The sequence below is a fragment of the Syngnathus leptorhynchus genome, chromosome 1 (genome assembly GCF_054491065.1).
Source record: "Syngnathus leptorhynchus isolate UIUO chromosome 1, UIUO_Slep, whole genome shotgun sequence".
In the NCBI taxonomy this organism is placed as follows: domain Eukaryota; kingdom Metazoa; phylum Chordata; class Actinopteri; order Syngnathiformes; family Syngnathidae; genus Syngnathus; species Syngnathus leptorhynchus.
The window spans coordinates 4,026,454-4,038,549 of NC_141195.1; the positions used below are offsets into that span (position 1 = coordinate 4,026,454).

The 12,096-nt window shown below is 43.5% G+C and overlaps 1 non-coding gene and 1 pseudogene across 1 annotated transcript; one reads left to right on the forward strand and one right to left on the reverse strand.

Moving 5' to 3' along the window:
* The first annotated feature begins 534 nt into the window (after positions 1–534).
* Positions 535–698, forward strand: LOC147061441 (U2 spliceosomal RNA; annotated as a pseudogene).
* A 9,248-nt stretch (positions 699–9,946) lies between these two features.
* On the reverse strand, positions 9,947–10,019 carry trnat-agu (transfer RNA threonine (anticodon AGU)). The gene has a single exon. It is a non-coding gene; the product is annotated as a tRNA-Thr (tRNA).
* Between the last annotated feature and the right edge of the window lie 2,077 nt (positions 10,020–12,096).

Genomic DNA, 12,096 nt, shown 5'->3' on the forward strand with positions numbered 1-12,096 from the left:
AGTCCGCATCGTTGTTCTCTCCTCGGGTGATGTTGGAGTATTTGCGGTGTGTTGTTTTCAGACCGCTGATGATCACGTCCTCTTACCGTGTATATTGCTCCAACTTGTCAACTTTCTTTTCCAACTCCGCAATTTTCTCATCCTTCAGCGCGAGTAGGTTGTTTAGTTTCCTCACATCTTCAACCAGACCACTTTTTTTTCTTACATTTTCCACCATTCCGTCCATTTTTTTTTGCCAGGTCTTTCAAGGCCTTCCTAATCTCCTCCATTTTATTGTCGTCATCGTCGTCACTATCCTGGGACGTGCGCCTCCTCCTTCGTCATCTTTCAATCAAGTCACTCCAGCGTTCTAGGAGAATCGCTTGGAGCTCAAGGTCTTGTTGATTTTTGATCGAAGAATACAAGCGAGTTGGGCGGCACAGCAGGGGCTTACACCGCGTCTTGATTCTGCTTGCAAATTTGCTGACTTGATGTCAAACGGGTGATGAGAGACAACTGGTACTCCATGCCGAGCGAAGCTCAATCAAACCGGAACTTGTTTGTCTGTGAAATGAGAGAGTTTAATATCTGATACATCCCCTTTCTGGGGACCACATATTAAATAGATTTTTGGAATAGGGAGTTGGAATAGGGGCTTGCAGTGTTCACTCCACGCATCGACCTGGTATAGCAGTATCTCCAGGAAAGATGCACCCCCTCTACTGGTCAAATCAATAGTCTGTATGTTAGAAAACCATTTCAATCCGTTCCCTTCATTCTTACAGGATTAAGCAGTCAATTATGACTTGATGGGGTCTGATCTAAATGTAAGACGTTTCGACTTGAGAGGCAGCAAGAACGTACGTAGCCGTTCTAAAATATAATTAAAATGTGTTTCTAAATGTCCCCCGCCTACTGCCCGATGATGGCTGGGATAGGATCCAGCATCCCCGCGACCCCCATGGGGACAAAGCGGTACAGAAACTGGATGGATGGATGTTTCTTTGCTTGACATTTTCCTATCATTGTACCAGGAATTTTTATTACAATTCCATCCATCCATTTTCTGTACCGCTAGGCGGGGACACCCTGAACCGGTTGCCAGCAAATTGCAGGGCACACAGAGACGAACAACCATCCGCACTCACACCTCGGGGCAATTTGGAGTGCTCAATCGGCCTACCAAGCATGTTTTCGGGATGTGGGAAAAAAACGGAGTACCCGAAGGAAACCCACGCGGGTTCATGGAGAACATGCAAACTCCACACAGGGAGGGTCGGAGGTGAAATCGAACCGGCACCCTTCTAACTGTGAGGTAGACGTGCTAACCAGTGTGCCACCGGGCCGCCTATTACAATTCTTATTCTGAAATTTTTAAGAAAATGTCAATTACAAAACTTGCTAAAATAAACATATATATTATTCAGTGGTAATGTTGGAGATACAAATTCATTCAGTTTTAGGGTTTTTATGTTAAAAGAGGCAATGCATGATGGGCATGTTTTTGTAGATATATTATTTACTTCATGTTTTATGGTTTATTATGGTTGCTGCCATCACCACTAGATGGCGACTCTAAGAGAAAGGAGGTGAACACTGGGTGGGGGTAAGGGCAATTTTGGGTAGAAAAAGAATTAAAGCATGATGGTAGTGTTTTTAATCAATTTTTTACTTAATTTATAATGCTTTGGTTTTGTAAGAACTAAAAGTACTATATAAACAGATCTACGAATCCTGCTTCATCCACTGAGTGTGTGTGTGCCACACACTTGTAGCAATTAAGCCCGTGACTGAAGATGTGTGGTAAAGATGACATCCCGGCAACTTGTACAACTCATACTTACCTATCAGGGAAGACACCATGATCAAAAAGGTGGTTCACTCAGGGCGAGGTTCAGACATTGCACTTCAGTTGTGCTGACCCCTAAATTTAGTGGGAGTTCTCTTGTTTCTGTTGTTGACCACGGTCCATCTCTCTCAACCTTAAATTCAAGGTATTGCGGCTTTAGGGTGTCAAATGTAGCCATATTTAAAAAGGAGATTTCATTTGGTGAGTAGTGTTAGAGATGTTCTGACTCTAACTTATTTTGCAAGAACCACACGATAGATAGTATGCCCTTTAAGCACTTGCAAGTGGAGAGCTAGTCCGTTACTGTAGGTACAGCAATGTTCGAACAGACTCTGCCGTTAGTCTCTTACAAGAGCATATTTATTGAGAACAAGTAGGGTGGGGGTGACATTTGACATGTTTGGTGGTCACCTCAGCAAATGGTTAATCAGTGCAGAGGGTCCCAGTTTATTGTTTTACGAGGTCGTGGAAATAAAACCTAGTGGAGCATTTTAGATGACTATGTAAACAAGGATGTTTCCACAGCATTAGGAAAGGTTCAACAACTGAATGGTTAAACTTTTCAGGGTCAAGGAAAGGTAAAAGGTTCAAACAAAGTTCATCATTCTAGTCTACATCCCAACATAATCATACGATCAAGATAGTTTATAAACCCTAACAAGTAGGAAGTGAATACTCTGTGCACTCTTCCAGCTCACTATCTGGGCTCCCAGGCTTTCCTCTCTTTTCTGATATTGATTTCAAGTTGCATGTCAACAAGCACATCAGAAGCTCTGACTGTGAATGGTGAGCAAAAAACTGCGAATTCTGTCTCAAGTCCGCTAAAGACCTGAAATTGTTTCTCAAACTCCCTCAGCAACCTCGAAATCTTGTCTTTGTACGGTTTCACATCAGGATTACGCTTTCTGCGCACATATCTCTGAGACAGGGAAAATGAGCAGGGTCTCCACTAACGTGAGTTTGATCTTGAATGCACGTATGCTGTCATAATACTGTGTTCCAATTTTTTGGCGTCTCTTAAAAATTCTGTTCAGATTATTCAACCATAAATGCAAGGTCCTGCAGCCAAAGTGGGCCTCACTCACAAAATTTTCCTTTGACTTCTTCAAAGACAATAACAACTCAATACACAACTGCTGGTCACCAGTACCATGGTCAAGATAGGTGTAATTACACCCTTAACTATTATAAATCCAGCTTGCACAGTACCGTAATTTTTGGACTATTAGTCGCTCCGGAGTATAAATCGCACCACCCATAAAATGCACAATAACGTGAAAAAAAACATATATAAGTTGCTCCGGAGTATAAGTCGCACTTTTAGGGCAAATGTATTTGTCAAAATCCAACACCAAAAACAGACACGAACCAGCAACAACAGGCTAAACGATACGGTATGCTAACGTGACATACACAAACGAGACCCCTCTCGGAACTCCAATTGCATCTATGTATCCTGCATTCAACCATTCTTGCATGTCCTTTTTCTTCCTCACAAGGAAGGGGATTCTTCCCCACCGTCCAACGCCTTCCCAATTTATTCTGGACACGTCTAATGCTGTCACACTAATTGGCATGATCAGCGTTACCAGGGCGCACTTACCTGAGGCATTGGGGGGAAGCCTGTCGTCCAACACTTTCGCTCCACACCACAGCCAAACATCAGCACGAGCGAGAGGGATTCCTGCTGGCAAAGACACATTTTCATTACACCATGACTCCTGGATATTTCCAATCCCAGGGCCAGTCCCATTTAACTTTAGACAGGTGAAATTTTGTTGTGCAACATTGCCGTCAAAAATGTTTTTTTTCTTTCCTGTGGGCATACCAAGGGACTGGTACCGTGGTTGATAATTGTCCAATTTATCTAACAAATCAAGCCAAAATTGTCACCCAAGCTTTCACCTGTGTCGGTTGTTTACACTTCAGATTTAGCAGTAGTTGTTGTGTCTGTGTCAGCGTCTTACCACCATCTTGCTCTGCTTCATACCATACCGTTCCATTACAGGAATGATACACCATCACTCGTTCTCCTTTCGCTCCATTCCTTCTGTCATCCCGCACCATATGTTCAAACGCCAACATAGTCCACACAAAGCACAAGCCAGCAAGCAATATAGTCAATAAAGTTAAACATTTGCATCGTCGTCCTCTTTGTTCATACACTTTCGAGTCCGACTTTGATCCAATTCTCGGGATCGTCACATTCCCTCTCTTGACCTGCCTGTCCGGGCGGTCAACCTTTAAGATCACCATTGGCAGGCACTGTGCCACTGTGTCCTCCATACCTTTGTCTGCTTCCTTCGGCCATTGATATTGAGGATGGCGGACCCTACTGGAGCAATCAACTTCCAATTGGATCGGCTGAACCGTATGACAAAAACCAACATCAAATGGACCCTGTGACCACAAGGTCTGTGGCATTTGATCCAGCATCCCCTGTGCAGACTCATGGTCCGTCTGTTCCCGCTCATGATGGCGGTCCAGGAAGACCAATTCAAGGTCTGACTCATCTACCATTTTTGCCATTATCCTGTAACTTTTGGTTGCGGCCGAATGCCACACATCTGGAATCTCAGTCATCATCCAGTCATGTTGTTGTGTTAATCGTTTCACCATGGGCCCCAATTGGCGGGGCTCATGGCCTGGCGACACAGCCAACCTTCCTCACTCATTCGATACCATTGCTCTTGCTCCGGCGACAACTGTACATATGCTGCCACCCCCTCGGGGCCCACAAAGATGCATGGTGATTGTAATGTCCAATCATCTCCCTCAATTTCTTCAAACGCATCACTATATATCTCATCTGATTCTCTATCATATTATAGAGTGCAATGCAATGGATCCACTGGGGGGTGGTACGGTGCCAATGCCTGGATCCACGGTTTCCACAAGAGGTACTTGGAGTAGACACCTCCCCCAAATGGAGTCTCAGGATTCAATCTCGCCCAGTAGATTCGTGCCGTTTCTGGTACTGTGGGGAGTGGTGCTATCAACCACTGACCCTGAGGTGTCACAGGCTGGGAGCATTCCAGAACCTGTCCGTCAGGAAATGTCACTGTAAGTCCCTTCTCGCCGCACAATATCTGGGCTCTCAATGCTGACAACATGTCTCTGCCCATCAAATTGATGGGTGTGTCCATTGCATGAACATGTGAATGATATAGTTTCTGTACGGTGTTTGTGATTTCCGTTTTCAATGGCCGAGTAAAGGGCAGAGTCTGAGGACGTCCCGAGAAACCGACCAACGTTGTAACTCGTTTCGACAACGCTGTACTTGGCAGTGGCATGTTGATCGATGAATGTGTTGCTCCAGTGTCCACCAACATCTGGACCGGAGTGTCCGCCACTGTCAACCGAAGCATTGGCTCTGCCTGGCCAGTGCTTCCCGAGCTTCCCAGGCCCCCCTATTCGTCCGGGCCGTACCACGGGTCGGCTTGGTAATACTGCCCCTGTGGATTCGGCTGTGGCCACGGGCGGGACTGCTGCGGTCCCCTTTGGTGTGGTGGCCCTGCTTGCTGGTTCTGCTGCTCCGCCCCCGGTGGTGGTGGTGGGTTGCCATTACAATCTCGTGCCCAGTGATCAGGGGACCCGCAGTTGAAGCAAGTCCCTAGAGCGAACCCATTCCGCCCCCGTCCCAGGGGGCGCCACGAGCACGCCCTCTGTATCCACCACGGAACCCTTGGCCTCGGCCCCGTCCAGCCCCCACTGGAGTCTGATACATCTGTTTTTGTTTAACCTTTTCTTGTTTTGCCTCACCATGCAACTTCGCCAACTGTAGTTTAACCAAACTAGTCGCCAGAGTGTCAGTTTCCTTTTGATCTTTATTTGCTTTTTCCATGTAGATGCGACAATGGTGTATCAAATGCCTCTTAAATCTCGGTTCCGGACAGACCAAAATGTCCGGATCAATTCTCATAATCGCTTGCACCTCATTTGGGAGGCCTTTCAGCATCGCCGTCCTGAACATCATCTCAGCTTCAGGGTAGCTGCCTGGGTGTTTACCTGTGGTCTCAATCCACATTCATTTTAAAGATATTAATTTCATTCGTTAACATCTACATCGGTTGTTGACAAAGTACACAAATAAACATCATACTTTCTCCATGGCCAGATGCAACACAGCGATCACACTGCAAAGGCCAAATTGATCTTTTTTAAATTAACACAATGCAGCATAATTTTGGGAGTGTTCTATATAAATTGCCAACTCATCTCTCCCCTATTCATTATGACTCTTAGTCCCCACAAATACCATATTGTTAAAGTTAACAAAACGGCAACCAAGATGGCCACCTAACATGCAATAACGTCATTGTTTCTTTACATAACGTTTTTGCCACTGTTAAGGCATTCAGTGTTAATTTTGAAACAATTCAATCCATTTTGAGAATGCATCTATTATGATCAGGCATTATAACCCTATGGATTCTCTTTAACACATGTCAAACAAGCTCTACAAAATGTATGTTTATATAACTTAGAGAACCCATATAAGGTGTTGTATTACTACATACGATTACATTATCATTTAATATGACACATCTTTCAAAATTGCTTTTGTTTTGCGGTGCAAATCAGATAGACTACAGTCTAATAAATTATTTTTATTTACCTATTTTAGCCAATTTCATCCTTTTAACACATAACACTGACAGCACACAGACAACACAAAAAACAGCAGAGACACAGCTCACAAACAATACCAACAAATAACGCTGCGCAAACGTCATAGAGGATGACGTTTTGGTTATACTTGTTTTCTCATCAGTGCCTTTTATCCTTCATGCAAATGTCACCACTTCCTTAAGCATCACTCTTCCTCAAACATTCTCTGAAAAACTCACACTTTCTCTGCCTCACCCGCAGCCATAGCACCCCCCCCCCCCCGTGCGAGGGGGGACGCGGCATCAATGTTGATTGCTCACAGGCTGGCCATTTCCTGCAACAATCATGATGCCGGCCCACCACCCACACGAGCATAGCACAGACCCACGACTACGCGCATGCGCAGGCACGCTCCTCAATCTCACCCTCTCAAAGGGCAGGCCTACTTTACTGTTCCCCCTTCATCATGTTCACATTCAACATCTTTCACTGTCTTCTACACTACATTTGTTGTCTCACCTTTCTAGTCACTTTCTGTCACACACTTTATAGTCTCTACACACCTTATTTTCTCTACTGCCACACCTCGATCATCTTAGTTTCTCCAACCAACTTAAACATACTCATCGTCTACTTCTCAACTTCCCTATTATCGCTCAACAGGCTCCTGAACATTCTCCATGACTAATTTCTTCCATAGGACACACATCTCACTCACACACACAGACACACAGACACACAGACACACACACACACACACACACACACACACACACACACACACACACACACACATACACACATACACACATACACACACACATACACTCACACACTCATTCATGAGGATCCTCTGCGCGCACACGCACGCACACACACGCTACACACACGTTTGGCGCACAACATAAAAGACCACAAAGAGCACACTAAGAACACCTTTTTGCTCATCTTACTTGTCTGATTCATTCTCTATTTTACTTTTAGAAGCTATTTGTAATTCTTTTCCTTTTATTTTGCAAATTTTAACTTCAGTGTTTCTCTCTTACTTTTCCTTTTAACGCAAATATCTCCTGTACATTTAAGCTAATTTCGGTTTCTTTTTTTTTTTTTTTTTCCTCAGCCAGGTTCCCACTCTGTTACATGGGTTTGATCCGTTTATCTAGATTTTTTTAGATCAGGATCCTGCCTTTCACTTATTTTCCAATCTTTACATTTTAGACTATCTCGGATATTAATTTTGCTCTTTCTCCGTGAAACAATTCATCCTTCTTTAATTTCAGAAACAACTTCTGACACCGTTCTTTTTCCTTCTTAATTTTCTTACTTTTTATTCCATTAATTTGAAGGGACCCTTAATTTGAAGGGACCCCTAATTTGAAGGGACCCTTAATTTGAAGGGACCCTTAATTTGAAGGGACCCCTAATTTGAAGGGACCCTTAATTTGAAGGGACCCTTAATTTGAAGGGACCCGAGACCATTATCCCACTTCCTCTTATCCGCCATCTTTAAATCCACTCGTGTGTCTCCCAACCACTCTTTACGCAGAACAATTTTAGTTTTCACACTCACATTCACACCGCTTCCACACTGATACGTAAATCCCAGATTTTAAACCGTATCGTAACCACGAATAGTTCCAAACTATTCTAGTAGGTAAATCCCAGATTTTATACCCTACTAATGTCCACACTATTGTACTGATACGTAAATCCCAGATTTTAGACCGTATCGTAACCGCGAATAGTTCCAAACTATCCTAGTAGGTAAATCCCAGATTTTATACCCTACTACACACTTTCACTGTTCCGCTCATCCTTACTCTTATAATTTAGCGTTGCCAATGTGCAGAATTTGAAAAGGAATTTGCTTACCTTGTCTCACTGTGGGCCCAAGAGGAAAGACGGTCGGACGTGTGGCGTCTTTATCAGGTCGTCACCTGGTGTGGACGTGGGTCCCAGACCCCGAGTCCCAGACTCTTGTGGTTTTTATCGAAGTCCCAGACTTCTTTTAGAGTCCCAGACTCTTTTACCTCTCTTGCATCACGTCGGGGTCACCATAAATTGTTGGAATTTATTTCTAATTTAACATAAACTCAAGTTACTAATCTGACTCCAATTTGTGACTTTACCCAACTGCCACTCATCCAACAATATGCGCGCTCGTTCTGCAATAGAAAGGTATCAGGAAGCCGGCATTTTCACACACGAGCGGATTTATTCCTAACACACAAATCCAATACATCACCTGGGTCTCGGGTCCCTCTCAATACACCTCTGTACGCCTCTGTTGCCACCAGCAGACGTACTCTACTTCCGAGTTGCCCAGCCATGAGTTATACTACACAATATGCAAATGGCACATCAACAAAGGCATTCTGTCATTATTCTATTGGCTATGTGTAAACTGCAGTTAACTTTAGCTTGCTCTCATTGGTCTTTCTTCTCCTGCAGAATCACTTGCTCGCTCCCCCTGTGGGTATCTTGTCCTCCTTGCTGCTCCTGGGTTATCTTTTGTTCTGGAACTCAGACGTCCTTGCACCACATATCTTGTTTTGTTCCCACCGTCACACACTCAGCACTTTACAGTTTCATACTCTCATGCACAGGATGTCTAATGAACTACTTTAAGATCAAACTCTTATGTTCCTTCACTGAGAACAGGCCTAACGTAACATTCAGAGTTATTCAAATGATTATTACATAAATAACACGTTCATCAAACCATCTGTGTCACTCCAAATTATAAAATACATCGATCATCGATCGTGTAAACAATGCCGCGTGCGCCGTCGGACTCGTGATTTGCATGTCTAATTATTCCACAGACCCATATAATGATATATAAAGTATATTTCAAATAACTATCATATAGCAACAATATTACCGAACCATTTGTCACTCCAAATCATAAAATACATTGATCATCGATCGTGTAAACAATGCCGCGTACGCGCGCCGTCGGACTCGTGATTTGCATGTCTGGCGTGATGTGTGGTCGCATGCTGTCCATCACAAGCAGAGCTTGCATCCTAAATTGCATTGCTGCCCCTACTGTTCTTGGTTTTTTTTTTATTTTTTTTTTTTTATTATTTTTTACTTCACCACACTAAATTCTCTTCACCAGACCTGTGCTTTTTAAAAACTCAAAAAAACTGTGCTTTCCCCTCCCAGTTGTTGCGTCACGGCCAATGGTGAAATTTAAATCACCCTCGTTCAGTTTAGTTTGAAAATAACTATTTCTTTTTCAGTTGTTTTTTTCTTTTTTTTGTTTATTTGTTTCATGAACTTGAATATTGTGCTTTAAAGTTTGAATTGCTTTATTCGTTTTTTCAGTGTATTAAAAATAATATGTGAGGTGATCAACTGTACTAGTAAGTAATGTGTTAATGATCAAGTAGATTTTTTTGAAAAAAAACACATATAAGTCGCTCCTGAGTATAAGTCGCCCCCCCACCCAAACTATGAAAAAAAACGCGATTTATAGTCCGAAAATTACAGTATTTTATCAGGCCTCAGAGAAAATTGAACTCAGGACCCCTGGTTTACTAGACCAGTGCTCTAACCACTGAGCTACAAGGCCTGTTCTATTATAGTTAATAATCAACTATAAACTATTCAAGTACAATATTGCGAATCTCAGTCTTCTGGATGTCACAAATCAACAGCTAAGTTTAACTCCCATGTTACTATCCTGGAGGATTGAAAGCAGACAACCTCTTAGCTCCAACATCAGATTGTGATGACATGTTGTCACATGCCTCTGACACTACAGATGATGAGTCAGAAGCTGATATTTTATACCACTCTGAAAGCAAACACTGGAAATGTTTTTAGTGTTGGAAAATGTTTGTTCATAAGAGGAGTTTGAAACTACACCTAAGAATACACACAAGAGGGATTTTTTTTTCCAAAGGTAAAAACACACACAAGAACCCACACTGGTGAAAAACCTTTTTTCTGCTCAGTTTGTGGCCAAAAATTCTTTCAGAAGGGTGACTTAAAAACACACACAAGAACCCACACTGATGAAAAACCTTTTTCCTGCTCAGTTTGTGGCCAAAATTTCTTTCAGAAGGGTGACTTAAAAACACACACAAATACCCACATCCGTGAGAAACCTATTTCCTGCTTAGTTTGTGGCCAAAGATTCTCTCAGATGGGACAGGTGAGTAACAGGTGAGTAACCATTTTCCTGCTCAGTTTGTTGCCAAAGATTCTCTCAGAAGATAAACTTAAAAACACATGCAAGAACACACACAGGTGAAAAATATTCTTCCTACTCAGCTTGTGGCCAAAGATTCTCAGGGAAAGGAAGCTTATAAAGACACACAAGAACCCACATTGGTGAGAACCCTTTTTCCTGCTCTTTTTGTGGCCAAAGATTCTCTCAGAAGGTAAACTTAAAAACACATGCAAGAACACACACAAGTGAGAACCCTTTTTCTTATTCAGTTTGTGGCCAAAAATTCTCAGAGAAGGGAACATTAAAAACACACACAAGAACCCACACTGATGAGAAAAACCTTTTTCCTGCTCAGTTTGTGGTCAAAGATTATCAGAGAATGGATAGTTCAAAACACATATAAGAACACACACAGGTTAGAAACCTTTTTCCTGTTTAGTTTGTGGCCAAATATTGTCTCAGAAGGTAAACTTAAAATCAAATGTAAGAACGTACACAGGTGAAAAACCTTTCTCCTGCTCACTTTGTGGCCAAAGATTCTCTCTGAAGAGAAACTTCAAAATCCACTATTTGTCGGACCCCACGAGCGGTTTCCAAATATGCAAGGCCTTGAAGTGGCTTTTGTTTTTCTTTTTTTTTTGGTATGGCGCCGCTGTGAGTGGCAGCCTCCCAGCAGTGTTCTCTCTTTTCCACTTTATTTCCTACTTTTCTCCTTTTTCTGTCTTCCTATTTGTCCATCGGCCGCACCTCGACATGTGCAGATTGTTTTGGATATTTTTTTCCCCCGGCTGTGCACATCGGTTGCGACCGGCGTGACTCTCCGACGGCCATCCTGCTCATCAGGCCGGTGCTGACTGGGTCCCTCGCCTTGGCCTCGCAGCCGCGACCCCTGTGGGAGGTCCGCTCCCTCATGCTCGTCGGAACCAACGACCTTAGCCGTGCCAGCCCCATGGTGACCATCTGCACGTGCCTCGACTGGGTGCCCAGGACGCTGCTCACGTTTGCCTGTTTTGTGATGTTTTACCGATTCACGACCACGGTCCATTGGGCGCTGTTGAACTTGACTGCCCTTATACCTGTTTATGGACCCCGTGGAGGCTATTTTGTGAGTTTTGGGGTGTTCTTTGGTATTGAGGGGGGCTGGTCGGCTGCTGTTACGTTCTTCCTTTGTCTTGTTGCTTTGTTTTGATGGCTTTTAACTTTCACACTTACTGGCTTTCTTTGTGGCGCCGTTGTGTGGCAGTCTTATAGGAGCCTATTGAGTTGCGCTCATGTCATCTGAGTGTCTTTTATATACCCGCTCTGTGGTATGAATACTGCTGGAGCCTGAATTTCCCCACCCCCTGGGATCTATAAATTTTCAATCAATCATCTGACTTGGCCCACAATAGCTCCTACAAGATGTCTTGGCGCTGGGCGGACGCCAGAACTCTGCAGAGCCGTGGGCACTTAGAAAATATTCGCCAAGTTGGCG